Genomic DNA, 26,991 nt, shown 5'->3' on the forward strand with positions numbered 1-26,991 from the left:
AGCCCACATTACACTGTTACGTTTTAGTTACCTCCCCTCCTGCATTCTGCAGGAGACTCCCTGACATAGCAGAAATCTCCCTCTCTCCCTTATTAGTCTAGCAATCTTCCTCATGTCACCTAGCCCACATTACACTTACGTTTTAGTTACCTCCCCTCCTGCATTCTGCAGGATACTCCCTGACATAGCAGCAATCTCCCTCTCTCCCTCATTAGTCTAGCAATCTCCCTCATGTCACCTAGCCCACATTACACTGTTACACCATAGTTCCTACCCCCCTGCATTCTGCAGGAGTCTCCCTGACGTAGCATCAATCTCCCTCTCTCCCTCATTAGTGTAACAATCTCCCTCATGTCACCTAGCCCACATTACACTGTTACATCATAGTTGCCTACCCTCCTGCATTCTGCAGGAGACTCCCTGATATAGCAGCAATCTCCCTCTCTCCCTCATTAGTCTAGCAATCTCCCTTATGTCACCTAGCCCACATTACACTGTTACGTTTTAGTTACCTCCCCTCCTGCATTCTGCAGGAGACTCCCTGACATAGCAGCAATCTCCCTCTCTCCCTCATTAGTCTAGCAATCTACCTCATGGCACCTAGCCCACATTACACTGTTACGTTTTAGTTACCTCCCCTCCTGCATTCTGCAGGAGACTCCCTGACATAGCAGCAATCTCCCTCTCTCCCTCATTAGTCTAGCAATCTCCCTCATGGCACCTAGCCCACATTACACTGTTACGTTTTAGTTACCTCCCCTCCTGCATTCTGCAGGAGACTCCCTGACATAGCAGCAATCTCCCTCTCTCCCTCATTAGTCTAGCAATCTCCCTCATGTCACCTAGCCCAAATTACACTGTTACATTTTGGGGGGAAAAAGGAATAAGAGACAGATACATTTACATTGCATCATCTGCACCATTTCCCAGCAAGTATAGTATCTCTTACTAACTGCTTTGGGGCTCATCTACATTTGGATATCAGTCATTTTAAATTGCACTCCCACGCTTCTAGGTGCCATGTTCACAATCTCTTTTCACAATCTCTCCATATATGGAACTAGACACGCCCTTTGGGTGGAGCATGACATGCGCCCTCAATGGGCGCTGTGCAAAATTCTACTACCTACTATAATCTCCTTGAAACCAGTTTTCAAAAGTAGGCAAGTATAATTTAGCCACAAATATCATTAGATAAATGCGGTCCTCTGGGAAATGAACCTAAAAATATCATTCTTATTATAAACCCGGGGGAGACGCCAGCAAACATTCAGATCTGCAAAACATACCGGGGGTGGGGGGGGGGGGGGGGGGCATTTTCTAAAGGGGGGTGGTTTTGCAAAGCTGATTATAAAGCAGAATTACTAAAAGTTTTTTTTTATATTATGTTTTAATGTTAAGTGTTAAACAAAAATACAAACCCCCAAATTTATCAAATTCCAGAAAGAGGCGATAGAAGTGACAAGCTGTGCGCTGTATGAGTTATCTGGCCAATCAGAAGGAGGCTAAAGGGACAAAATTATGTAAGTATTGCTGAAATAGGAAATATTATTTTATTAATATAGTAGGGATGGGGCTAAATCAATGTATCATTAATTATTATTATTATTATTATTATTAATAATAACATGGTAGTAATGAGCACTAAATAAATACATTTGACAGTCCACATATTTTATGATTTGCAGCCACAAGCACTGGTTTTGCCTATCAGATTCACCATACTTTTTAAAATTGGTTTTGATCCACAGATCCAAGATCACCCATGCAAGTACCCAAGGCCAACATTACTGCCCTACAGGATCAATTCAGTAAGGTGTGAGTGGGATCCTGTGAGCCAGGTATGTGGAGGTTTAAATGATGTGGGACAGGTGTGTAGAGGTGTAAATGATGTGGGACAGGTAGGTGGAGGTGTAAATGATGTGGGACAAGTAGGTGGAGATGTAAATGATGTGGGACAGGTATGTGGAGGTGTAAATGATGTGGGACAGGTATGTGGAGGTGTAAATGATGTGGGACAGGTATGTGGAGGTGTAAATGATGTGGGACAGCTACGTGGAGGTGTAAATGATGTGGGACAGTTAGGTGGAGGTGTAAATGATGTGGGACAGCTACGTGGAGGTGTAAATTATGTGGGACAGTTAGGTGGAGGTGTAAATGATGTGGGACAGCTACGTGGAGGTGTAAATGTTGTGGAACAGGTATGTGGGGGTGTAATTGATGGGGTACAGATATGTGGAGATGTAAATGATGTGGGACAGGTAGTTGGAGGTGTAAATTATGTGGGACAGGTATGTGGAGGTGTAAATGATGTGGGACAGGTATGTGGAGGTGTAAATGATGTGGGACAGGTATGTGGAGGTGTAAATGATGTGGGACAGCTACGTGGAGATGGAAATGATGTGGGACAGCTACGTGGAGGTGTAAATGATGTGGGACAGGTATGTAGAAGTGTAAATGATGTGGGACAGGTAAGTGGAGGTGTGAATGATGTGGGAAAGCTACGTGGAGGTGTAAATGATGTGGGACATGTATGTGAAGGTGTAAATGATGTGGGACAGGTAGGTGGAGATGTAGTGATGTGGGACAGGTAGGTGGAGATGTAGTGATGTGGGACAGGTAGGTGGAGGTGTAGTGATGTTGGACAGGTAGGTGGAGGTGTAATGATGTGGGACAGGTAGGTGGAGGTGTAATGATGTGGGACAGGTAGGTGGAGGTGTAAATGATCTGGGACAGCTACGTGGAGGTGTAAATGATGTGGGACAGGTAGGTGGAGGTGTAAATGATCTGGGACAGCTACGTGGAGGTGTAAATGATGTGGGACAGGTATGAGGAGGTGTAAATGATGTGGAACAGGTGTGTGGAAGTGTAAATGAGGTGGGACAGCTATGCGGAGGTGTACATAGGGTTGCCACCTCTCCAGGATTTCCTAGATTCTCCCTGAATTGGTGGCAACCCTCCAAGACGTTTTTGCAGTCTCCCGGATTCTGGGATTTTCCCGGAATCCGGGTGACTTTGAAAGCCTCCACAGCCTCCCAACTGAGTGGCATAGGGAGGGTGCTTCCAGCGGAGCATGAGCTCCGGGTGCCAGAAAGGCCACAAGGCGGAGGCGTAACTAGATATTTGTAGGCCCCATAGCACAAGTTTGTAAGGGCCCCCTATTTAGCAACTGATGGTAATAAATGTATGTAAAACATATTACTTAGACAGTAAAGATGGGCCCCCTGAAGCTCTGGGCCCCATAGCAGCTGCACCCCTTGCACCTATGGTAGTTACGCCCTTGCCACAGGGCATGCACAGTGTGTCTCCAGCACTTGTGAGTTGCTGCCTGCCCCACAACTCCCTCTACCTCCAGAAATATTTTAACTGGGCCGCGGGAGAGGAGAGGACGGAGGAGCACTGTATAGCCAACAGCTTAGGATGCTGCAGCAGTGCTTCCACCCAAGCTGAGCCTCAGAGGAGAGGAGATATAAGCCGGCTGCTACTGTGTATCATTCCCAGAGGACCTCTGCCCGCCTGTTCTGTCAGCTGAGGAAGTGGTGAGGCCAGAGTTGAGGGGGTGGGATTTGTGTGTGTGGACGGTTAGTGTTTGGGGGCAGATATGCATGTTAGAGAAGTGAGGGGGTGGTGGAGGTTGCTGTGAAGTTGGTTGTCACTGGTGTCAGGGTGAGGGGAGGATGTATGAGGTATCTCTGTGTAGGAGTTGTCAGTAGGGGAAATTTGTTATTAAATGTAACAATAGGGACTTCAATACAAGTCTGTATTAGTGGCCAAGGCCACTTTTCATGCCCGTTTTACAAAGCCACGTCCACTTTTCCGAGAGTGCACGCGCACATGAAGATGTGTGTCGGGGAATCTCCAGGAATCGAAGATGCCTGAGTTGGCAACCCTAGGTGTACATGATGTGGGACAGGTACGTGAAGTTGTAATGATGTGGGGCAGGTAGGTGGAGGTGCAATAATGTGGGACAGGTATTAGAGGTGTAATGATGTGGGACAGGTGTGAAAGGTGTAATGATGTGGAAAGGAAGGTGGAGGTGTAATGATGTGGGACAGGTAGGTGGAGGTGTAAGGATGTGGGACAGGTAGGTGGAGGTGTAATGATGTGGGACAGGTGGGTTGAAGTGTAAGGACCACATCCTTACACTTCAACCCACCTGTCCCACATCATTACACCTCCACCTTCCTGTCCCACATCCTTTCACCTCCACCTTCCTGTCCCGCATCATTACACCTCCACCTTCCTGTCCCAAATACTTACACCTCCTCCTACCTGTCCTACATCATTACACCTCCACCCACCTGTCCCACATCATTCCACCTCCACCTTCCTGTACCACATCCTTTCACCTCCACCTTCCTGTCCCGCATCATTACACCTCCACCTTCCTGTCCCAAATACTTACACTTCCTCCTACCTGTCCTACATCATTACACCTCCACCCACCTGTCCCACATCATTCCACCTCCACCTTCCTGTACCACATCCTTTCACCTCCACCTTCCTGTACCACATCCTTTCACCTCCACCTTCCTGTCCCGCATCATTACACCTCCACCTTCCTGTCCCACATACTTACACCTCCTCCTACCTGACCTACATCATTACAACTCCACCTACCTGTCCCACATTATTGCACCTCCACCTACCTGTCCCACATCATTACACCTCCGCCCACCTGTCCCACATCATTACACCTCCACCTGCCTGTCCCACATCATTTACACCTCCACTTACCTGTCCCACATCATTACACCTCTAACCACCTGTCCCACATCATTACACCTCCACCTTCCTGTCCCACATCCTTACACCTCCATCTACCTGTCCCACATCCTAACACCTCCACCCACCTGTCCCACATTATTACACCTCTACCTACATGAAGATTCAGATATTCTGATTCCCCCCCCCCCCTTTTTTACTGATTGCGCCTCAGATTTGGAAATCCCCAATTTGTGTATTGTATGGTATTTGTATGGTATTTTGGTGATAGCCAGGGGATAGTACAGCTCACAGGCAGCAGTGCGCCAACACAGGTCATATCCTAAAAAACCTTGTACAGGTGGAGGTGTAATGATGTGGGACAGGTAGGTGGAGGTGTAATGATGCAGGACAGGTGGGTGGAGGTGTAATAATGTGGGACAGGTAGATGGAGGTCTAATGATGTGGGACAGGTAGGAGGTGTAATGATGTGGGACAGACAGGTGGAGGTGTAATGATGTGGGACAGGTAGGTGGGGGTGTAATGATGCAGGACATTAAGGTGGAGGTGTAATGATGTGGGACAGGTAGGTGGAGGTGTAATGATGCAGGACAGGTGGGTGGAGGTGTAATAATGTGGGACAGGTAGGTGGAGGTGTAATGATGTGGGACAGGTAGGTGGAGGTGTAATGATGCAGGACAGGTGGGTGGAGGTGTAATAATGTGGGACAGGTAGGTGGAGGTGTAATGATGTGGGACAGGTAGGAGGTGTAATTATGTAGGACAGGCAGGTGGAGGTGTAATGATGTGGGACAGGTAGGAGGTGTAATGATGTGGGACAGGCAGGTGGAGGTGTAATGATGTGGGACAGGTAGGTGGGGTTGTAATGATGCAGGACAGGAAGGTGGAGGTGTAATGATGCAGGTGGAGGTGTAATGATGTGGGACAGGTAGGTGGAGGTGTAATGATGTATGACAGGTGGGTGGAGGTGTAATGATGTGGGACAGGTAGGTGAAGGTGTAATGATGTGGAACAGGAAGGTGAAGGTGTAATGATGCGGGACAGGAAGGTTAAGGTGTATTTGCGCAGGACAGGTGGATGGAGGTGTAATGATGTGGGACAGGTATGTGGATTTGTAATGAATTAGGACAGGTAGGAGGAGGTGTAAGTATGTGGGACAGGAAGGTGGAGGTGTAATGATGCGGGACAGGAAGGTGGAGGTGAAAGGATGTGGGACAGGAAGGTGGAGGTGTAATGATGTCGGACAGGTGGGTGGAGGTGTAATGATGTTGGACAGGTAGGTGGAGGTGTAATGATGTGGGACAGGTGGGTGGAGGTGTAATGATATAGGACAGGTAGGTAGAGGTGTAATAATGTGGGACAGGTGGGTGGAGGTGTTAAGATGTGGGACAGGTAGGTGGAGGTGTAAGGATGTGGGACAGGAAGGTGGAGGTGTAATGATGTGGGACAGGTGGTTAGAGGTGTAATGATGTGGGACAGGTGGGTGGAGGTGTAATGATGTGGGACATGTAGGTGGGGTGTAATGATGTGGGACAGGTGGGTGGAGGTGTAAGGATGTGGGACAGGTGGGTGGAGGTGTAATGATGTAGGACAGGTGGGTGGAGGTGTAATGATGTAGGACAGGTGGGTGGAGGTGTAAGGATGTGGGACAGGTAGGTGGGGGGTGTAATGATGTGGGACAGGTAGGTAGAGGTGTTATGATGTGGGACAGTTGGGTGGAGGTGTAATGATGTGGGACAGGTGCATAGAGGTGTAATGATGTGAGACAGTTGGGTGGAGGTGTAATAATGTAGGACTGGTGGGTGGAGGTGTAATGATGTGGGACAGGCAGGTGGGGGTGTAATGATGTGGGACAGGTGGGTGGAGGTGTAATGATGTAGGACAGGTAGGTGGAGGTGTAATGATGTGGGACAGGTACGTGGAGGTGTAATGATGTGAGACAGGTGGGTGGAGGTGTAATGATGTAGGACAGGTAGGTGGAGGTGTAATGATGTGGGACAGGTACGTGGAGGTGTAATGATGTGGGACAGGTACGTGGAGGTGTAATGATGTAGGACAGGTGAGTGGAGGTGGAAGGATGTGGGACAGGTAGGTGGGGTGTAATGATGTGGGACAGGTGGGTGGAGGTGTAATGATGTGGGACAGGTAGGTGGAGGTGTAATGAAGTTGGACAGGTGGGTGTGGGTGTAATTATGTGGGACAGGAAGGTGGAGGTGTAATGATGTGGGACAGGTAGGTGGGGGTGTAATGATGTGGGACAGGTAGGTGGGGGTGTAATGATGTGGGACAGGTAGGTGGGGGTGTAATGATGTGGGACAGGTAGGTGGGGGTGTAATAATGTGGGACAGGTAGGTGGGGGTGTAATGATGTGGGACAGGTGGGTGGAGGTGTAATGATGTAGGACAGGTGGGTGGAGGTGTAATGATGAAGGACAGGTAGGTGGAAGTGTAACAAGGTGGGACAGGTGGGTGGGGGTGTAAGGATGTGGGACAGGTAGATGGAGGTGTAATGATGCGGGACAGGTGGGTAGAGGTGTAATGATGTGGGACAGGTGGGTGGAGGTGTAATGATGTGGGACAGGTAGGTGGAGGTGTAATGATGTGGGACAGGTAGGTGGAGGTGTAATGATGTAGGACAGGTGGGTGGAGGTGTAATGATGTATGACAGGTTTGTGGAGGTGTAAGGATGTGGGACAGGTGGGTAGAGGTGTAATGATGTGGGACAGGTGGGTGGAGGTGTAATGATGTGGGACAGGTAGGTGGAGGTGTAATGATGTAGGACAGGTGGGTGGAGGTGTAATGATGTAGGACAGGTATGTGGAGGTGTAAGGATGTGGGACAGGTGGGTGGAGGTGTAATGATGTGGGACAGGTGGGTGGAGGTGTAAGGATGTGGGACAGGTGGGTAGAGGTGTAATGATGTGGGACAGGTGGGTAGAGGTGTAATGATTTGGGACAGGTGGGTGGAGGTGTAATGATGTGGGACAGGTGGGTGGAGGTGTAAGGATGTGGGACAGGTGGGTAGAGGTGTAATGATGTGGGACAGGTGGGTAGAGGTGTAATGATGTGGGACAGGTGGGTGGAGGTGTAATGATGTGGGATCGGTAGGTGGAGGTGTAATGATGTGGGACAGGTAGGTGGAGGTGTAATTATGTAGTACAGGTGGGTGGAGGTGTAATGATGTAGGACAGGTGGGTGGAGGTGTAAGGATGTGGGACAGGTGGGTAGAGGTGTAATGATGTGGGACAGGTGGGTAGAGGTGTAATGATGTGGGACAGGTGGGTGGAGGTGTAATGATGTGGGACAGGTAGGTGGAGGTGTAATGATGTGGGACAGGTAGGTGAAGGTGTAATTATGTAGTACAGGTGGGTGGAGGTGTAATGATGTAGGACAGGTATGTGGAGGTGTAAGGATGTGGGACAGGTGGGTAGAGGTGTAATGATGTGGGACAGGTGGGTGGAGGTGTAATGATGTGGGACAGGTAGGTGGAGGTGTAATGATGTGGGACAGGTAGGTGGAGGTGTAATGATGTAGGACAGGTGGGTGGAGGTGTAATGATGTAGGACAGGTAGGTGGAGGTGTAATGATGTGGGACAGGTGGGTGGAGGTGTAATGATGTAGGACAGGTGGGTGGAGGTGTAATGATGTGGGACAGGTGGGTGGAGGTGTAATGATGTAGGACAGGTATGTGGAGGTGTAAGGATGTGGGACAGGTGGGTGGAGGTGTAATGATGTAGGACAGGTATGTGGAGGTGTAAGGATGTGGGACAGGTGGGTGGAGGTGTAATGATGTCGGACAGGTGGGTGGAGGTGTAATGATGTAGGACATGTGGGTGGAGGTGTAAGGATGTAGGACAGGTGGGTGGAGGTGTAAGGATGTGGGACATGCAGATGTGTCCTGTCACATCCTTTCCTCTATACCATCAGCAGGACAGGTATAGCACCTTACAGTGATGTAGATGAGTGCGGCAGGCTGCGATGTGTTTGCATAGTGCACCGCTATACGCCGCAACAAAGTACCGGGGGGACAACTGTATTGTAAAGACTTCATTTGCTGCCTATAACTAATGGTAACAATCAGCCACTCGGAACCTCTGTAGTCTCTGTATGGATACTCTCAGCCTTCTGTCTGGTCCTGCTACATCAGTCGTCTACTTTTTTGGGATCCAGGAATATGTTCCCACTTTTTCAAGCCCTTATTCCAGGACTTTGGGGGTTATTCTGATTGATTCGCAAGGCTACAAATTCGCAGCCTTGAAAATCCACCAAATCCCACCCGCCGAAAGTCCGCCCCCCTGCCCCCCCTTTGCAGCGCCGGTTCACCCCCACAGGCATAAACATCCATTTGTATGCCGCGAGTAACCGCCCACATCTATCGATGGTCGCCGACCATCGAAAGTTGTGGAAGGTACACGCATATAAAAGTGACTTTCAAGTCACTTCCATATGCGTGCACGCTGGGACGATATGGGCGGGCAGCTGACATCCGGTGATGTCAGCTGACAGCCCCCCGCATCCGCATCACCGCCTCATTACCATGAGAACGCCCAGCGGTGTCATGGGAACGACCATGGAACGCTGGGCGTTCCCATATATTAATGGGGCAGCCTGCCCCATGCACAGATGCGTAACATCGGTCCGCGCGGATTACCGAATGAATAAGAATAACCCGCATTGTCTGCTGAAAAATGTGTGACGTCACCCTGAATCCTGTGAACCATTATTTCTAGCATTGTGCAGATGCCGTCATTGCTGCTGTGGAGAGTGTGCAAGGTTTATACTGTGAGTTCACATTTGCAAACTGGAAACTAAGGGCCTGATTCAGCAAGGCTATCTAGTAGTAGCTAAGCAGCAGTCGTTCGCCCTGAAACCAGGGCCGGATTATAATGGAGGCACAGGGCTCTAGCTAGGGGCCCCCTGTGGTTGGCATGTATTTTTTTTTTTTTAGCTAAAGGTTTTGTGCATGGGCGTGGGGTAGTGCTGCAGCTTCACCTATCTGCCAATGTGACAATGATTAATGGTGCTGAGCATCGGGAGCCAAGGCACACTGATTGCACGAGTGTGCTGTGCATTACTGGGAGTTGACTAAGTCCCATGATACTTTGCACCAGAGGGCAGAGGCTGAGAGGTTTGTGCTGAGCTCTGATTGGTGGAGCTCATTACATGCTTCTCAGGCCCATGGAGAACAGCAGCAGCAGCTTAGTCATGGGAGGGTTTTTAATCAGAGGCAGCACTGGGACTGTGAGATCTCCTACAGAGTAAGGTGCAGAGGGACAAACACAGGCTTTTCATGTGGTATGTGTGTGTGTGTGTGTGTGTGTGTGTGTGTATGTGTATATATATATATATATATATATATATATATATATATATCTCTTATATATTTGGCTACATCTGTCACTCAAAGTGTGTCTGGAGCTGTAACACTGGGTTGTGGACTTCCATCTTAATTTATGATTGTCATCACCTGTTTTAAACAGGGTAATTGATAAGAAAGGTGTTTAAGCACAGGTGATGGTAATCCATAAATTAAGAAGAATGTCCAGAAACAGAGCAATGTGTCCCTCCTGGAGAGGGTCATGTTGGGAGGTATGCACCTCCCGACCTCCCCCCCCCCCCTCAATTAACGGCATCCCCACGATTAAATGGCACATGCAAAACACTGACATGGCTATGGTCGACAATGAAAAAGGTTGACCAGATTTATTTTTCACTTTTTCAATGTTTTCATATTCATTCTCATGTGTCGACATGGACACCAATGAAGTGCCACACTTATGTCAACATTTACATGTGTTGACCTTTCTGTGTTGATTTTTTCTTATGGCAATTCGCGGCACCCCCCCCGCGACCCCCCTCCCGCGATTTGCAGCACACCCCCCGCAATTCGCGGCACCCCCGGTGACTCCCGCGATTCGCGGCCCCACCCCGTGACACCCCCCCTCCTGCGATTCGCGGCACCTCGCGACCCCCCCTCCCACGATTCGCGCCAACCCCCCGGGCCCCCCCTCCCGCGGTTCACGGTGCCCCCCACGACCCCCCCTACCGCGATTCCCTACCCCTGACCCCCCCTCCTGTCATTGCGGCAACCCCCCGCCCCCGCGACCCACCCTCCCGCGATTCACTGCAACCCCCCGCGCCCCCTCCTCCCACAATTCGCGGCACCCACCCCCCCCCCGCGACCCCCCCTCCCGCAATTCACGGCATCCACCCACGACCCCTCCTCCCGTGATTTGCGGACACCCCTCACCTCCTCCCTCCCCCCCACCCCCGCGCGCGATTCACGGCAACCCCAGGATTAAATGGCACATGCAAAACACTGGCACGGCTATGGTCGACAATGGAAAAGGTTGCCATGAGTTTTTGAAGATTTATTTTTCTTTTTTTTAATGTTTTCATATTCATTCTCATGTGTCGACATGGACACCGATGAAGTGCCACACTTATGTCAACATTTACATGTGTTGAACTTTCTGTGTTGATTTTTTCTTGTGGCGATTCGCGGCACCCCCCGCGACCCCCCTTCCCCCGATTTGCAGCACACCCCCCGCAATTCGCGGCACCCCCGGTGACTCCCGCGATTCGCGGCCCCACCCCGTGACACCCCCTCCCACGATTCGCGCCAACCCCCCGGGCCCCCCCTCCCGCTGTTCATGGTGCCCCCCACGACCCCCCTACCGCGATTCCCCACCCCTGACCCCCCCTCCTGTCATTGCGGCAACCCCCTGCCCCCGCGACCCACCCTCCCGCGATTCACTGCAACCCCCCGCGCCCCTCCCACAATTCGCGGTACCCACACACCCCCCCCCCCCGCGACCCCCCCCTCCCGCAATTCACGGCATCCACCCACGGCAGCACCCCTAAGCCCCTCTTTAGTCCCCCGTATACTCACACACCCCTATCACTACCCAGCTTCCTGCTCTCCTGAACCGTAACTTCCACCACTGGGGAGTCCCTGACGCTGTTTTGCCCACATGTCCCTATCATGCCTCATAGCCCAGCCTCCTGCTCTCATGCACCCGAACTCCCACCCAGTAGGAGAAGACACTGACTAAGGGCCACCATCCTGTACTCCTGTACTGCCACGCTGGACCCTCACCCACTGGCAGAAGCTGCACAGTATCTACCACCCTCCTCTTTAGTCCCCCTTATGCCCACACACCCCTATCACTACCCAGCCTCCTGTTTTCCTGTGTCGTGACCTCCGCCAGTGGGGAGCCGCTGACTCAGAAACACCCTACTATACTATTGCACACACACCTAAACAACACGCACACACAGCCCCCCCCCCACACCCACAAATGTCACTGTACCATCCACACTATCAATGTACATCTTACTCTGTAACCGCTTTTTAATTAAACAAAACAATACACACCCCCTTCCACATCATATGCTCTCTATTTAACACATTTCACCTATAACTCAAGTTGCAATACAGGCCATCTTTCATACAATTCTAACCATCTTTTTCATATAAAAATGTTCACAAATTAAGGGGGCGCAGCCCCTTACGACGGTGTGAAGAGCGCCTGTAGGGCGCGATGAATCACCTAGTATATATATATATATCCCCTGCAGTTACCCATTGACCAAGTTTATTCTGCCTTTACTCTGTGTTTTGACAGTGTAATATTCTCCCATGCGCAGTTTGCGGGCAGTAATGACAAGTGCAAGGGGGCCCCCCTGTCTAAAGTACTCCGGGCCCCCTGAAGGCTTAATCTGGCACTGCCTGAAACGCCGCCCGGCCCAACGTCCGTCCCACCGCCAAATCCCCTCATTGCCATGCGGCTGAATGATCACTCTCCCCTTCCGTAATAAAAGTCTAAACTGACTTTTTTTTTTGTCAGAGGCCCAGATTCTCTAAGCTTCAAAAGTGATAAAATAGAGAGTTATAAACAGCCAGCCAATCAGCTCCTGCCTGACATTTTTCAGACACAATCTGTGACATGGCAGGCAGGAGCTGATTGGCTGGCTGTTCATCACTCTCCATTTTATCACTTTTGAAGCTTAGAGAATCTGACTCACAGTCCGACGAAGAGTTGGTGGGGGCTGACGTCATGTGATCTGCATTATACAGGGAGAACCTTATATAAGAAAGGTGTCTGGTTTCTCCATGAAAGATTCAGCAACTCCGTCCGTCCCAAGAGGCTGAAACCAGCCATACCCATATAGCAATGGCCAATGCCAACTCCATGGGGGGGAGAAGGGCAACCCTGTCTGCTCCCCCTGTCCAAATTAAATGGATCTCAGATCCTACTGCACCAAAGCTCACGCTGCGTTGATGAGTCTGAGCACGGCGGAGTGTGCGCGGTACTGCCCCCATTACACATATGCCACTGCTACACATCCCGTCCCCATTACACATACGCCACTGCTACACATCCCGCCACCATTACACATACGCCACTGCTACACATCCCGCCCCCATTACACATACGCCACTGCTACACATCCCGCCCCCATTACACATACGCCACTGCTACACATCCCGCCCCGATTACACATACGCCACTGCTACACATACCGCCCCCATTACACATACGCCACTGCTACACATCCCGCCCCCATTACACATACGCCACTGCTACACATCCCGCCCCCATTACACATACGCCACTGCTACACATCCCGCACCCATTACACATACGTCACTGCTACACATCCCGCCCCCATTACACATACGCCACTGCTACACATCCCGCCCCCATTACACATACGCCATTTCTACACATCCCGCCCCCATTACACATACGCCACTGCTATACATCCCGCCCCCATTACACATACGCCACTGCTACACATCCCGCCCCCATTACACATACGCCACTGCTACACATCCCGCCCCCATTACACATACGCCACTGCTACACATCTCGCCCCCATTACACATACGCCACTGCTACACATCCCGCCCCCATTACACATACGCCACTGCTACACATCCCGCCCCCATTACACATACGCCACTGCTACACATCCCGCCCCCATTACACATACGCCACTGCTACACATCCCGCCACAAGAGAATTTGACAATGTTACCCAGCAGATAAAACAGGACACAGTCCAAATGGTAGCCAATTGGTACAGTAGGTGGACCTTGTCTATGTCGACACCAAAAGTTGACATGCACTAAATCGACAGTGACAAAGGGTGAACATGATAAGGCCGACATTGCCAAACGGTCAACACGAGCAAAGGTCAACATGACAACCATTGAACCAAAAATGTCAACATGGTCCCATGGAAACAGAATTTGAAGGTAAATAAGGTCTCCTCGGCCCATCTAGTCTGCCTAATATCCCAAATCCCTCCTGCTACTCTGTATCCTGTAATACACCTGCAATGTATGTATCTCACGGGAACCTGCCGACGCATGGAATTGCCCCGAGAAAGTGGTGACATGTTAAAAAAGGTCGACTTGACAGTAGCCGACACGCGTATGGCCATTGTAGCCGACGCACTTTCTTTCTTATTCAAAATTTTACATATTTTGGATGCTGACTGGGAATATTAACCGGTGCCGGGGACAGCGCCAGAGGTGAGAGGCCCCTTACCTGGGGCACAGCAAGCGACGTGAGGGACACAGGACTCTAATTGGGGTCACATGTGCTTAAACATACAAAGTGACAACCAAAAATCCAAAAACAAACCTGTGTCGACCTTTTTACTGTTGTCAGGTGTCAACTGTTTCCCTGTCGACTTTTTTCATGTCACCCATAGGCTGTCCATGAGTCTCCCTTTGATCTAATGAACCAAATCCTATCAAGCAAAACAATGATAGAGTCACTGGAGGAAATTCATGCTGAGATGTTGCCCATAGCAACCAATCAGAATCGTTCTAGCACCTTCTAGAAAATAATAGATAGCATCTGATTGGTTGCCCGTAGCAACATTAGGGTTACCACCTCATCCCTTTAATTCCGGACACATATTAATTACACAGGTTCTGTGGCTGATTAGAACCAGGTGAAATGGAGCCCTGAAGTCAGCCAGCCACAGAACCTGTGTAATTAATATGTGTCCGGAATTGAGGGGATGAGGCGGTAACCCTAAGCAACATCTCCTATCTTAGTAAATTTCCCCCAGTGGGCTCAGAAACAGATGCAGGGAACAGGGATAGGGAACCTTCGGCCCACCAGCTGCTGTTTAACTACACATCCCAGCATGCCCTGCTACAGTTTAGCTATTTGGGCATGCTAAAACTGTTGCAGGGCATGCTGGGATATGTAGTTCAACACCAGCTGGAGGGCCAAAGGTCCCATCCCATTTGGACAATTAGCAAATTGTCCAAAACCGTCTGGCAGAATAATATTTAGCTTTATTGTGTATTTTGGGGTGCAATACATCACAGTCTTAGGCACAAATCGTCGAAAATGCACAAAGGTAGAACTGATTCGGGGGGGGGGGGGGGGGTCATATACTATTATCTAGAACTCCCATCATAGTAAATTCCCCACTGGGTGTAATTTACCGGTTACATTGCTCCATTAGCATTGTCACTTATTACCCCAAGTACAGTTGTCCTGTCCATAGGGGGCTGTGACGTGCACCGATAAGGTGACCGCAGGGAGCCTGTAGCCTATTGTTCTCGGTGCAGAGAATAAGCCCCTTTCTGTACATTCATTAAATATGTTTCCATCATTTTGAAAGTGTTAATTATTCATTTTTATTATTTTCTAAAGGCATTTAGTCTGCGCCCTCATGCAATTTTATCTTAATATAGCTTTATATTTCTGGTATTTGTATCTGCTTTCTAGCCTTGTATGTATATCAGTTAGGCTCCTTATTAGATAGATAGATAGATAGATAGATAGATAGATAGATAGATAGATAGATAGATAGATAGATAGATTTTAGATAGATAGATTACATCGCAGCTGAACTGTACCCAGTCACCATTCTATCACCGTTACCTAATAGGAACACAAAAGACTTATGATATAACTACATTGCTGCAAGACCCAGAGAGCCAATGCCATGTCTGCAGGAGGTCAGGTTAAAGTCGCACAGTGGAGGGAAGCACTATGGAGAATGCAGGGATCAGCAGCACGAGATACAAGCCTGTACTTACAGTGAGTGTGAGGAGGGACCAGCCACAGATCTCCCGGCATCCAGACAGAAGTGACTGCAGTTTGCAGCCTGCCAGGATCACAGGGATACAGGAACCAGCCCTCAGTTTACTTTGACTTTGACGTCAGCTGCTCCCCTCGCATCCTCTGCTTGCTTTGGGTTAGGGCAGTCCTTAAAAGACAAAAATAAAATAAATTATTGTAGCTCTGCTTGGATTTAAAGGGAGGGAAGTGCTGGGCTGGGGACTGGTCCTGGTGAGGTTGTGGGGATTTTAGCCCCGGGTAAGTAAATGACTTTGGTGCAAAGGAATGAGTCTAATAGAAAGTTCTATGATGAGAGTTTAGCGCACATTTACTGCGCATTGGGCCCGATTCTGGTTCACTTGCAAAATCAAATGATCTCTTTAATGGACAAAACCATGCTGCACTGCAGGTGGGGTAGATGTAAATGTGTAGAGAGAGTTAGATCTGGGGGAGTTACAGTATTTTGTTTCTGTGCAGGGTAAATACTGGCTGCTTTATTTTTACACTGCAATATAGATGTCAATTTGAAGTAAAAAAAATCCCAAGTCTAACTCTCTCTGCACATGTTACATCTACCCCACCTGCAGTGCAGCATGGTTTTGTCCATTAAAGAGAGACTTTGCTTTTGCAAGTGAGCCAGAATAAGGCCCAGTGTGCAGTAAATGTGCCCTCATCTGTCACTTTGTACCGAAGCCATTTACACACCTGGTCGGCACAACATTTTTTTTGGAGGATTTTCACATATTTCATACAAAACTTTAAAACTTTTGCGTCCACTTTTCCTTGTGTCAGTTTCCATGTCAACCTTACGCATGTTGACCATATGAGGTCATCCAATGGACTGTCTAGCTAATTACTGTACAGCTTATATCGCACCCCTTTTCCCCAGTCAGACCCGCTCCTCTCACCAAGGCTCAGGTGGCGTCAGGGCAGATTGGCACACATCTGCATGGGCACAATGAATACTTGTGCCAATGCTGGGGAGCTCCTGAAAACCAGGTGTCCTTCCCGCCACCTGCAAAGGTGGACAAGTAACATAGTGACATAATAATTAAGGTTGAAAAAAGACGTTAGTCCATCGAGTCCAACCTATCTGACTTGTAACTACTGACTTGAGAAATACCCCTTTCACACCAGCCTAAATTCCCGGGTTGAGTCCGGGAACAACCCGGTACTACCTCTGGTGTGAAAGGTACCCGGGACAAATTACCAGGCTAATTTTTCGGCAATCCAACCCTACTAGGTAGCAGGGTCCAACCCGGGGACCTGGCTGGTGTGAATGGGTAAGGGTATATTTACCTGGGTTGCCGGGTCCTCAGTGTCCTGTCCGGCCGGGAATTGACGCAGGCGGCGGCCGCAAATGTTGGGACAGCTGGTGGATGATGATGACGCAGCTCTCCGGCGGCAATCAGGGCGCCGGAGAGCTGCGTCATCTTCATCTGCCGCCTGTCCCGTCATTTGCGTTGCCGCCTGTGTGGATCCCTGGCCTGTGCGGAGGACCAGCAACCAGGGTGAGTATTCTCCCCACCTCCTGTCCACCTCCGCCGCCATCCCGCCGACTGCCGACGCCATCCCGCCGACTGCCCGCCTCCTCCCCACCTCCTGCCGGCCTCCTTCCCGCCCCCTTCACACACCAGAAAACGCAGGGACATTTCTGGTGTGAATCGGTCCAAACCCGGGAATGTCCCTGCTTGTCCCGGGAACTGAATTCCCGGGTTTGTCCCTGCATTTCTGGTGTGAAAGGGGTATGATTCATATACCCCTTTCTGCTGTAATCACCCCCACCGGCAATGAGTTCCAGAATGTTACTGCTCTAATGGTGAAGAATCCTCTTCTTAATTCAGTACGGCATTTATTTCCCCGAGCCTCAGTACATGCCGCGTGTCCTAAGTATAGGCCTGTTAGTGACCAATCATCTCCCAGTTCCATATGATTCCCAATCCTGTATGTGAACATACCAATCATATCACCTCTCAGCCTCCGTTTCTCCAGTGAGAACATATTCAGCCTGGTATAACCTATCTTTGTATTCTAGTGATTCCAGACCTGTTACTAGCTTAGTCGCCCTTCTCTGTACCTGTTCCAATTCATTTATCTCCTTTTTAAGGTGCGGTGCCCAGAACTGAGCACAGTACTCCAAGTGTGGTCTCACCAATGCCTTGTAAAGAGGCACTATCACATTGGCATCCCTTGAATCCATTCCCGGCATCTTCCCCACAATTGCCCCTCATCGCCCCAATCACCCTCGACTGCAGTGATGAATTCCACCGTTCTCAGATGGGGCTAAAAATGATGCCCGCCCCCGGCCCTTCCCTTCCCAAGGTTCACGCATGGTCTATGTAATGACTGAAGCTGATTTGGTTATTATGGGCAACGTCTTCCCTTTATCTCTCTTTAGGGGTCCGATTTCCCTGAATAATAGATTTTTAAAAAGCCTTTAACATTCTGTTTTTCTTAATTGATGAGTAAGGGGTAAATCTACTTCTAAAAGTGAAAAATGGGGATGTTCTCCATAGCAACCAATAAGATTCTGTCTGTGCCAACTGCCGGATGAAAGGAGCTGGCTAGTAAAATAGAGATATTATGACAGCAGCCGGATAGCAGCATCTGCCAGCCTCGTGTGTACCCATTGTTCTGTAGGAACTAGGAAGTAGGGTAGGGAGTGGCGGGTGGGGGGGAGATGTTGGGCGGAGATGTTGGGTGTACGGTATGTTCCTCCGTTATACACCAGTGGCCTCTTCTGATGGGCTGGGGGGACATCTGTCATTTGCATAATATTCCCGGTGTGGAGAATGAATTAAACATCCTCATCCTGTTGGGAACAGATCACAGCTCTGCGGCCATGACGACATGTGTGCCGGCTCCTGCTGACCTGCACTGAATGCCGACACCATTTTTGTGGCTGCAGTAAGTGGGAGCAGAATTCAGGTTGGAGACTAATTGGGTATCAGGATGACAATAGGACGACACCATACGGTTGATATGCATCGGATCTGCAGATTCAAAAGGTTGACGTGGATTGTTGACACACAAATGGTCAACGCATTTTTTGTGGGGTTTAATACAACATTCCCTTGATTTAATATTTACGTTGACTGCTATGGGGAATAGTACCCTGGCCGAAACGTAGTGAACCCGCGGGGTCTACAGTTCTGATGCAGTCGGCAGATCGACAAGAAAAAGGTTTACAGACAATAGGTAGACCACTATTGGTCGACAGGCCATAGGTCAACACAAGATAAGGTTGACACACCTCAGGTCAATATGGTCCAAAGGTTGATGCATAGGTCGACATAAAAAAGTCGACATAAAAAAAGGTTGAAATTAGTTTTTCATGTTTTTTTTCCAGAACAGGTGTTTTTTTCATACTTAACTACTAATAAAAAAAGATTCTAAGGGGAAATTTACTAAGATGGGAGATCTCTTTCACATGGGATGTTGCTATGGCAACCAAACAGAATCGAGTTATTTATTTAGCACCTTCTAAAAGATAATAGTGTCAGATTGGAAGTCAACATAGACACAAAAAAGTGTTTTTCATGTTGACATATTTCTTCTGTCGACCTTTCAACCATGTCAACCTTTTTAATGTGTCCAACTATGGCCTGTCGACCAATAGTATTTGACCTAATGATTGTTGCCCTTAATTAGAAAAGGCACTTTTGGAACAGGATCTGCTGTCATAGGATGTGTGGGGTTTACTGCTCTGCACCTGTCTCGGCAGCCCTGCACCTCACGCCTAGTGCACCTGTCTCGGCAGCCCTGCACCTCACGCCTAGTGCCTGGTTCCTCTGCTGCCCCTGTGCGTGCGAGAGGGCTGTAACTTTCTCTGCTACAATTACTTATTGCGGTGCAGTTGGGCCAGTGCAATGCTCTGCAGGTCTCTAGAGAGCCAATTATGTAATATCATCTGCAGATTACCAGCGCAGAAAGGAAATAGGCTGCCTGCTGACAGAGAACACCGGGGGTTAAATGGGGCCAATGCATGCATTATATGTACTACAGAGAATTTACACCACTCAGAGGAACAACCAATAAATGAGAGAAAGGAAAACAAGAGGAGGCTGTGAGAGGAGCGGTCTGCAGCGGTGGAGCTGTGTTGGAGCTTCCCCAGGACAAGCACCGGCCATTTCCTCTGGTGAAGGCCGCGCTGGTTTCCTCATGTCTCCAGCAGCGGCCGCAGTGGGTAAGGAAGGATGTAACTGAGGGGAGAAGAAGGACGCAGGCACCCAGAGAGAACAGGTATCCGGTCGGCAGGTCGACACTGGCTAGTTCGACAGGGAGTAGGTTGACACCTAAAAATGGTTGACTTTTTCTTTGTGTGAACCCTCTGTCAACACAAGATGGAATAAATAAAAACATAGATTTAAAACTTGGACAATATATACTCATAAAATAACAGTAAAAAATTGCTGGGCAACAATTAAAGTTTTTTAATCATGATTAATCGCATTGTTAGACACATAAGCGCCGCTTGCCTACATTCTCATTGCCAGGGGTTCCATGCTCATTGCCAGGGGGATTGCTGGCTGTGTGCTGTCTCTGGTAGCAGAGGAGTAGTGTGCGGTCAGGAATCGGGCCCCTCTGTGTCTGACCGCTGGCTGTGTACTGTATCCGGTAGCGGAGGAGTAGTGTGTGGTCAGGAATCAGGTCCCCCTGTGTCTGGCCGCTGGCTGTGTGCTGTCTCCGGTAGCGGAGGAGTAGTGTGCGGTCAGGAATCGGGTCCCTCTGTGTCTGGCTGCTGGCTGTGTACTGTCTCCGGTAGCGGAGGAGTAGTGTGCGGTCAGGAATCGGGTCCCTCTGTGTCTGGCCGCTGGCTGTGTGCTGTCTCTGGTAGCGGAGTAGTGTGCAGTCAGGAATCAGGTCCCTCTGTGTCTGGCCGCTGGCTGTGTACTGTCTCCGGTAGCGGAGGAGTAGTGTGCGGTCAGGAATCGGGTCCCTCTGTGTCTGGCCGCTGGCTGTGTGCTGTCTCTGGTAGCGGAGGAGTAGTGTGCGGTCAGGAATCGGGCCCCTCTGTGTCTGACCGCTGGCTGTGTACTGTATCCGGTAGCGGAGGAGTAGTGTGTGGTCAGGAATCAGGCCCCATTGTGTCTGGCCGCTGGCTGTGTGCTGTCTCTGGTAGCGGAGGAGCAGTGTGTGGTCAGGAATCAGGTCCCCCTGTGTCTGGCTGCTGGCTGTGTACTGTCTCCGGTAGTGGAGTAGTGTGCGGTCAGGAATCGGGGCCCTCTGTGTCTGGCCGCTGGCTGTGTACTGTATCCGGTAGTGGAGTAGTGTGCGGTCAGGAATCGGGTCCCTCTGTGTCTGCCCGCTGCCTGTGTACTGTCTCCGGTAGCGGAGGAGTAGTGTGCGGTCAGGAATCGGGTCCCTCTGTGTCTGGCCGCTGCCTGTGTACTGTATCCGGTAGCGGAGGAGTAGTGTGTGGTCAGGAATCAGGCCCCACTGTGTCTGGCCGCTGGCTGTGTACTGTCTCTGGTAGCGGAGGAGCAGTGTGTGGTCAGGAATCAGGTCCCCCTGTGTCTGGCTGCTGGCTGTGTACTGTCTCCGGTAGTGGAGTAGTGTGCGGTCAGGAATCGGGGCCCTCTGTGTCTGGCCGCTGGCTGTGTACTGTATCCGGTAGTGGAGTAGTGTGCGGTCAGGAATCGGGTCCCTCTGTGTCTGGCCGCTGGCTGTGTACTGTATCCGGTAGTGGAGTAGTGTGTGGTCAGGAATCGGGTCCCTCTGTGTCTGGCCGCTGGCTGTGTACTGTTTCTGGTAGCAGAGGAGTAGTGTGTGGTCAGGAATCGGGTCCCTCTGTGTCTGGCCGCTGGCTGTGTACTGTCTCCGGTAGCGGAGGAGTAGTGTGCGGTCAGGAATCGGGTCCCTCTGTGTCTGGCCGCTGGCTGTGTGCTGTCTCCGGTAGCGGAGGAGTAGTGTCCGGTCAGGAATCGGGTCCCTCTGTGTCTGGCCGCTGGCTGTGTACTGTATCTGGTAGCGGAGGAGTAGTGTGCGGTCAGGAATCAGGCCCCACTGTGTCTGGCCGCTGGCTGTGTACTGTCTCCGGTAGCGGAAGAGTAGTGTCCGGTCAGGAATCTGGTCCCTCTGTGTCTGGCTGCTGGCTGTGTACTGTCTCCGGTAGCGGAGGAGTAGTGTGCGGTCAGGAATCGGGTCCCTCTGTGTCTGGCCGCTGGCTGTGTACTGTCTCTGGTAGCGGAGGAGTAGTGTGCGGTCAGGAATTGGGCCCCTCTGTGTCTGGCCGCTGGCTGTGTACTGTCTCCGGTAGCAGAGGAGTAGTCTGCAGTCAGGAATCTTGCCCCTCTGTGTCTGGCCGCTGGCTGTGTACTGTCTCTGGTAGCGGAGGTGTAGTGTGTGGTCAGAAATTGGGCCCCTCTGTGTCTGGCCGCTGGCTGTGTACTGTCTCTGGTAGCGGAGGATTAGTGTGCGGTCAGGAATTGGGCCCCTCTGTTTCTGGCCGCTGGCTGTGTACTGTCTCTGGTAGCGGAGGAGTAGTATGCGGTCAGGAATTGGGCCCCTCTGTGTCTGGCCGCTGGCTGTGTACTGTCTCTGGTAGCAGAGGAGTAGTGTGCGGTCAGGAATTGAGCCCCACTGTTTCTGGCCGCTGGCTGTGCACTGTCTCCGGTAGCGGAGGAGTAGTGTGCGATCAGGAATCGGGCCCCTCTGTGTCTGGCTGCTGGCTGTGTGCTGTCTCCGGTAGCGGAGAAGTAGTGTGCGGTCTGGAATCGGGCCCCTCTGTGTCTGGCCTCTGGCTGTGTACTGTCTCCGGTAGCAGAGGAGTAGTGTGCGGTCTGGAATCTGGCCCCTCTGTGTCTGCCCGCTGGCTTTGTACTGTCTCTGGTAGTGGAGGAGTAGTGTGCTGTCTCCGGTAGTGGAGGAGTAGTGTGCGGTCAGGAATCGGGTCCCTCTATGTCTGGCTGCTGGCTGTGTGCTGTCTCCGGTAGCGGAGAAGTAGTGTGCGGTCTGGAATCGGGCCCCTATGTGTCTGGCCGCTGGCTGTGTACTGTCTCCGGTAGCAGAGGATTAGTGTGCGGTCTGGAATCGGGCCCCTCTGTGTCTGCCCGCTGGCTGTGTACTGTCTCCAGTAGCGGAGGAGTAGTGTCCGGTCAGGAATCGGGCCCCTCTGTGTCTGGCCGCTGGCTGTGTACTGTCTCCGGTAGTGGAGGAGTAGTGTGCGGTCAGGAATCGGGTCCCTCTGTGACTGGCCGCTGGCTGTGTACTGTCTCCGGTAGCGGAGGGGTAGTGTGCAATCAGGAATCGGGTCCCTCTGTGTCTGGCCGCTGGCTGTGTACTGTCTCCGGTAGCAGAGGAGTAGTGTGCGGTCAGGAATCGGGCCCCTCTGTGTCTGGCTGCTGGCTGTGTGCTGTCTCTAGTAGTGGAGGAGCAGTGTGCGGTCAGGAATCGGGTCCTTCTGAGTCTGGCCGCTGGCTGTGTACTGTCTCCAGTAGCGGAGGAGTAGTGTGCGGTCAGGAATCGGGTCCCTCTGTGTCTGGCCGCTGGCTGTGTGCTGTCTCCAGTAGCGGAGGAGTAGTGTGCGGTCAGGAATCGGGTCCCTCTGTGTCTGGCCGCTGGCTGTGTACTGTCTCCGGTAGAGGAGGAGTAGTGTGCGATCAGGAATCAGGCCCCTCTGAGTCTGGCCGCTGGCTGTGTGCTGTCTCCGGTAGTGGAGGAGCAGTGTGCGGTCAGGAATCGGGTCCCTCTGTGTCTGGCCGCTGGCTGTGTGCTGTCTCCGGTAGTGGAGGAGTAGTGTGCGGTCAGGAATCGGGCCCCTCTGTGTCTGGCTGCTGGCTGTGTACTGTCTCCGGTAGCGAAGGAGTAGTGTGCGGTCAGGAATCGGGTCCTTCTGAGTCTGGCCGCTGGCGCCGTGCTGTCTCCGGTAGCGGAGGAGTAGTGTGCGGTCAGGAATCGGGTCCTTCTGAGTCTGGCCGCTGGCGCCGTGCTGTCTCCGGTAGCGGAGGAGTAGTGTGCGGTCAGGAATCGGGCCCCTCTGTGTCTGGCTGCTGGCTGTGTACTGTCTCCGGTAGCGGAGGAGTAGTGTGCGGTCAGGATTCGGGTCCCTCTGTGTCTGGCCGCTGGCTGTGTACTGTCTCCGGTAGTGGTAGGAGTAGTGTGCGGTCAGGAATCGGGTCCCTCTGTGTCTGGCCGCTGGCTGTGTACGGTCTCCGGTAGCAGAGGAGTAGTGTGCGGTCAGGAATCGTGTCCCTCTGTGTATGGCCGCTGGCTGTGTACTGTCTCCAGTAGCAGAGGAGTAGTGTGCGATCAGGAATCGGGCCCCTCTGTGTCTGGCCGCTGGCTGTGTGCTGTCTCCGGTAGCGGAGGAGTAGTGTGCGGTCAGGAATCGGGCCCCTCTGTGTCTGGCTGCTGGCTGTGTACTGTCTCCGGTAGTGGAGGAGTAGTGTGCGGTCTGGAATCGGGTCCTTCTGAGTCTGGCCGCTGGCGCCGTGCTGTCTCCGGTAGCGGAGGAGTAGTGTGCGGTCAGGAATCGGGCCCCTCTGTGTCTGGCTGCTGGCTGTGTACTCTCTCCGGTAGCGGAGGAGTAGTGTGCGGTCAGGAATCGGGTCCCTCTGTGTCTGGCCGCTGGCTGTGTACTGTCTCCGGTAGTGGTAGGAGTAGTGTGCGGTCAGGAATCGGGTCCCTCTGTGTCTGGCCGCTGGCTGTGTACGGTCTCCGGTAGCGGAGGAGTAGTGTGCGGTCAGGAATCGTGTCCCTCTGTGTATGGCCGCTGGCTGTGTACTGTCTCCAGTAGCAGAGGAGTAGTGTGCGATCAGGAATCGGGCCCCTCTGTGTCTGGCCGCTGGCTGTGTGCTGTCTCCGGTAGCGGAGGAGTAGTGTGCGGTCAGGAATCGGGTCCTTCTGAGTCTGGCCGCTGGCGCCGTGCTGTCTCCGGTAGCGGAGGAGTAGTGTGCGGTCAGGAATCGGGCCCCTCTGTGTCTGGCTGCTGGCTGTGTACTCTCTCCGGTAGCGGAGGAGTAGTGTGCGGTCAGGAATCGGGTCCCTCTGTGTCTGGCCGCTGGCTGTGTACTGTCTCCGGTAGTGGTAGGAGTAGTGTGCGGTCAGGAATCGGGTCCCTCTGTGTCTGGCCGCTGGCTGTGTACGGTCTCCGGTAGCGGAGGAGTAGTGTGCGGTCAGGAATCGTGTCCCTCTGTGTATGGCCGCTGGCTGTGTACTGTCTCCAGTAGCAGAGGAGTAGTGTGCGATCAGGAATCGGGTCCCTCTGTGTCTGGCCGCTGGCTGTGTACTGTCTCCGGTAGTGGTAGGAGTAGTGTGCGGTCAGGAATCGGGTCCCTCTGTGTCTGGCCACTGGCTGTGTACTGTCTCCGGTAGCGGAGGAGTAGTGTGTGGTCAGGAATCGGGCCCCTCTGTGTCTGGCCGCTGCCTGTGTACTGTCTCCGGTAGTGGTAGGAGTAGTGTGCGGTCAGGAATCGGGTCCCTCTGTGTCTGGCCGCTGGCTGTGTACGGTCTCCGGTTACGGAGGAGTAGTGTGCGGTCAGGAATCGGGTCCCTCTGTGCCTGGCCGCTGGCTGTGTACTGTCTCCGGTAGCGGAGGAGTAGTGTGCGGTCAGGAATCGGGTCCCTCTGTGCCTGGCCGCTGGCTGTGTACTGTCTCCGGTAGCGGAGGAGTAGTGTGTGGTCAGGAATCGGGCCCCTCTGTGTCTGGCCGCTGGCTGTGTAATGTCTCCGGTAGTGGTAGGAGTAGTGTGCGGTCAGGAATCGGGTCCCTCTGTGTCTGGCCGCTGGCTGTGTACTATCTCTGGTAGTGGAGGAGTAGTGTGCGGTCAGGAATCGGGTCCCTCTGTGTCTGGCCGCTGGCTGTGTACTGTCTCCGGTAGTGGTAGGAGTAGTGTGCGGTCAGGAATCGGGTCCCTCTGTGTCTGGCCGCTGGCTGTGTACGGTCTCCGGTAGCGGAGGAGTAGTGTGCGGTCAGGAATCGTGTCCCTCTGTGTATGGCCGCTGGCTGTGTACTGTCTCCAGTAGCAGAGGAGTAGTGTGCGATCAGGAATCGGGTCCCTCTGTGTCTGGCCGCTGGCTGTGTACTGTCTCCGGTAGTGGTAGGAGTAGTGTGCGGTCAGGAATCGGGTCCCTCTGTGTCTGGCCACTGGCTGTGTACTGTCTCCGGTAGCGGAGGAGTAGTGTGTGGTCAGGAATCGGGCCCCCCTGTGTCTGGCCGCTGGCTGTGTACTGTCTCCGGTAGCGGAGGAGTAGTGTGCGGTCAGGAATCGGGCACCTCTGTGTCTGGCCGCTGGCTGTGTAATGTCTCCGGTAGTGGTAGGAGTAGTGTGCGGTCAGGAATCGGGTCCCTCTGTGTCTGGCCGCTGGCTGTGTACTATCTCTGGTAGCGGAGGAGTAGTGTGCGGTCAGGAATCGGGTCCCTCTGTGTCTGTCCGCTATCTGTGTGCTGTCTCCGGTAGCGGAGGAGTAGTGTGCGGTCAGGAATCGTGTCCCTCTGTGTATGGCCGCTGGCTGTGTACTGTCTCCAGTAGCAGAGGAGTAGTGTGCGATCAGGAATCGGGTCCCTCTGTGTCTGGCCGCTGGCTGTGTACTGTCTCCGGTAGTGGTAGGAGTAGTGTGCGGTCAGGAATCGGGTCCCTCTGTGTCTGGCCACTGGCTGTGTACTGTCTCCGGTAGCGGAGGAGTAGTGTGTGGTCAGGAATCGGGCCCCTCTGTGTCTGGCCGCTGCCTGTGTACTGTCTCCGGTAGTGGTAGGAGTAGTTTGCGGACAGGAATCGGGTCCCTCTGTGTCTGGCCGCTGGCTGTGTACGGTCTCCGGTTACGGAGGAGTAGTGTGCGGTCAGGAATCGGGTCCCTCTGTGCCTGGCCGCTGGCTGTGTGCTGTCTCCGGTAGCGGAGGAGTAGTGTGCGGTCAGGAATCGGGCACCTCTGTGTCTGGCCGCTGGCTGTGTAATGTCTCCGGTAGTGGTAGGAGTAGTGTGCGGTCAGGAATCGGGTCCCTCTGTGTCTGGCCGCTGGCTGTGTACTGTCTCCGGTAGTGGTAGGAGTAGTGTGCGGTCAGGAATCGGGTCCCTCTGTGTCTGGCCGCTGGCTGTGTACGGTCTCCGGTTACGGAGGAGTAGTGTGCGGTCAGGAATCGTGTCCCTCTGTGTATGGCCGCTGGCTGTGTACTGTCTCCAGTAGCAGAGGAGTAGTGTGCGGTCAGGAATCGGGCCCCTCTGTGTCTGGCC

At 52.1% G+C, this 26,991-nt stretch overlaps 1 protein-coding gene and 1 long non-coding RNA gene across 4 annotated transcripts in view; one reads left to right on the forward strand and one right to left on the reverse strand.

Moving 5' to 3' along the window:
• Positions 1-15,886, reverse strand: part of GPR20 (G protein-coupled receptor 20) — a 35,951-nt gene extending 20,065 nt beyond the window's left edge. Inside the window, exon 1 of one of the 2 annotated variants that reach the window (XM_083186427.1) lies at positions 15,799-15,886. The gene's annotated coding sequence lies outside the window, so the exon portion shown is untranslated. Of the gene's footprint in view, positions 1-14,377; positions 14,447-15,798 lie in introns of those variants that run through there. The other variant, XM_083186428.1, reaches the window with a different exon arrangement.
• On the forward strand, positions 1,440-15,915 carry LOC146079783 (uncharacterized). 2 transcript variants are annotated; one of them, XR_014474750.1, is made up of 3 exons: positions 1,440-1,523; positions 1,752-1,841; positions 15,648-15,915. It is a non-coding gene; the product is annotated as an uncharacterized LOC146079783 (long non-coding RNA). The 2 variants fall into 2 exon arrangements; XR_014474749.1 differs by lacking the exon at positions 15,648-15,915 and adding an exon at positions 13,869-14,097.
• Positions 15,916-26,991: the final 11,076 nt, after the last annotated feature.

The sequence above is a fragment of the Crinia signifera genome, chromosome 5 (genome assembly GCF_055691185.1).
Source record: "Crinia signifera chromosome 5, ASM5569118v1, whole genome shotgun sequence".
NCBI classification, from domain to species: domain Eukaryota; kingdom Metazoa; phylum Chordata; class Amphibia; order Anura; family Myobatrachidae; genus Crinia; species Crinia signifera.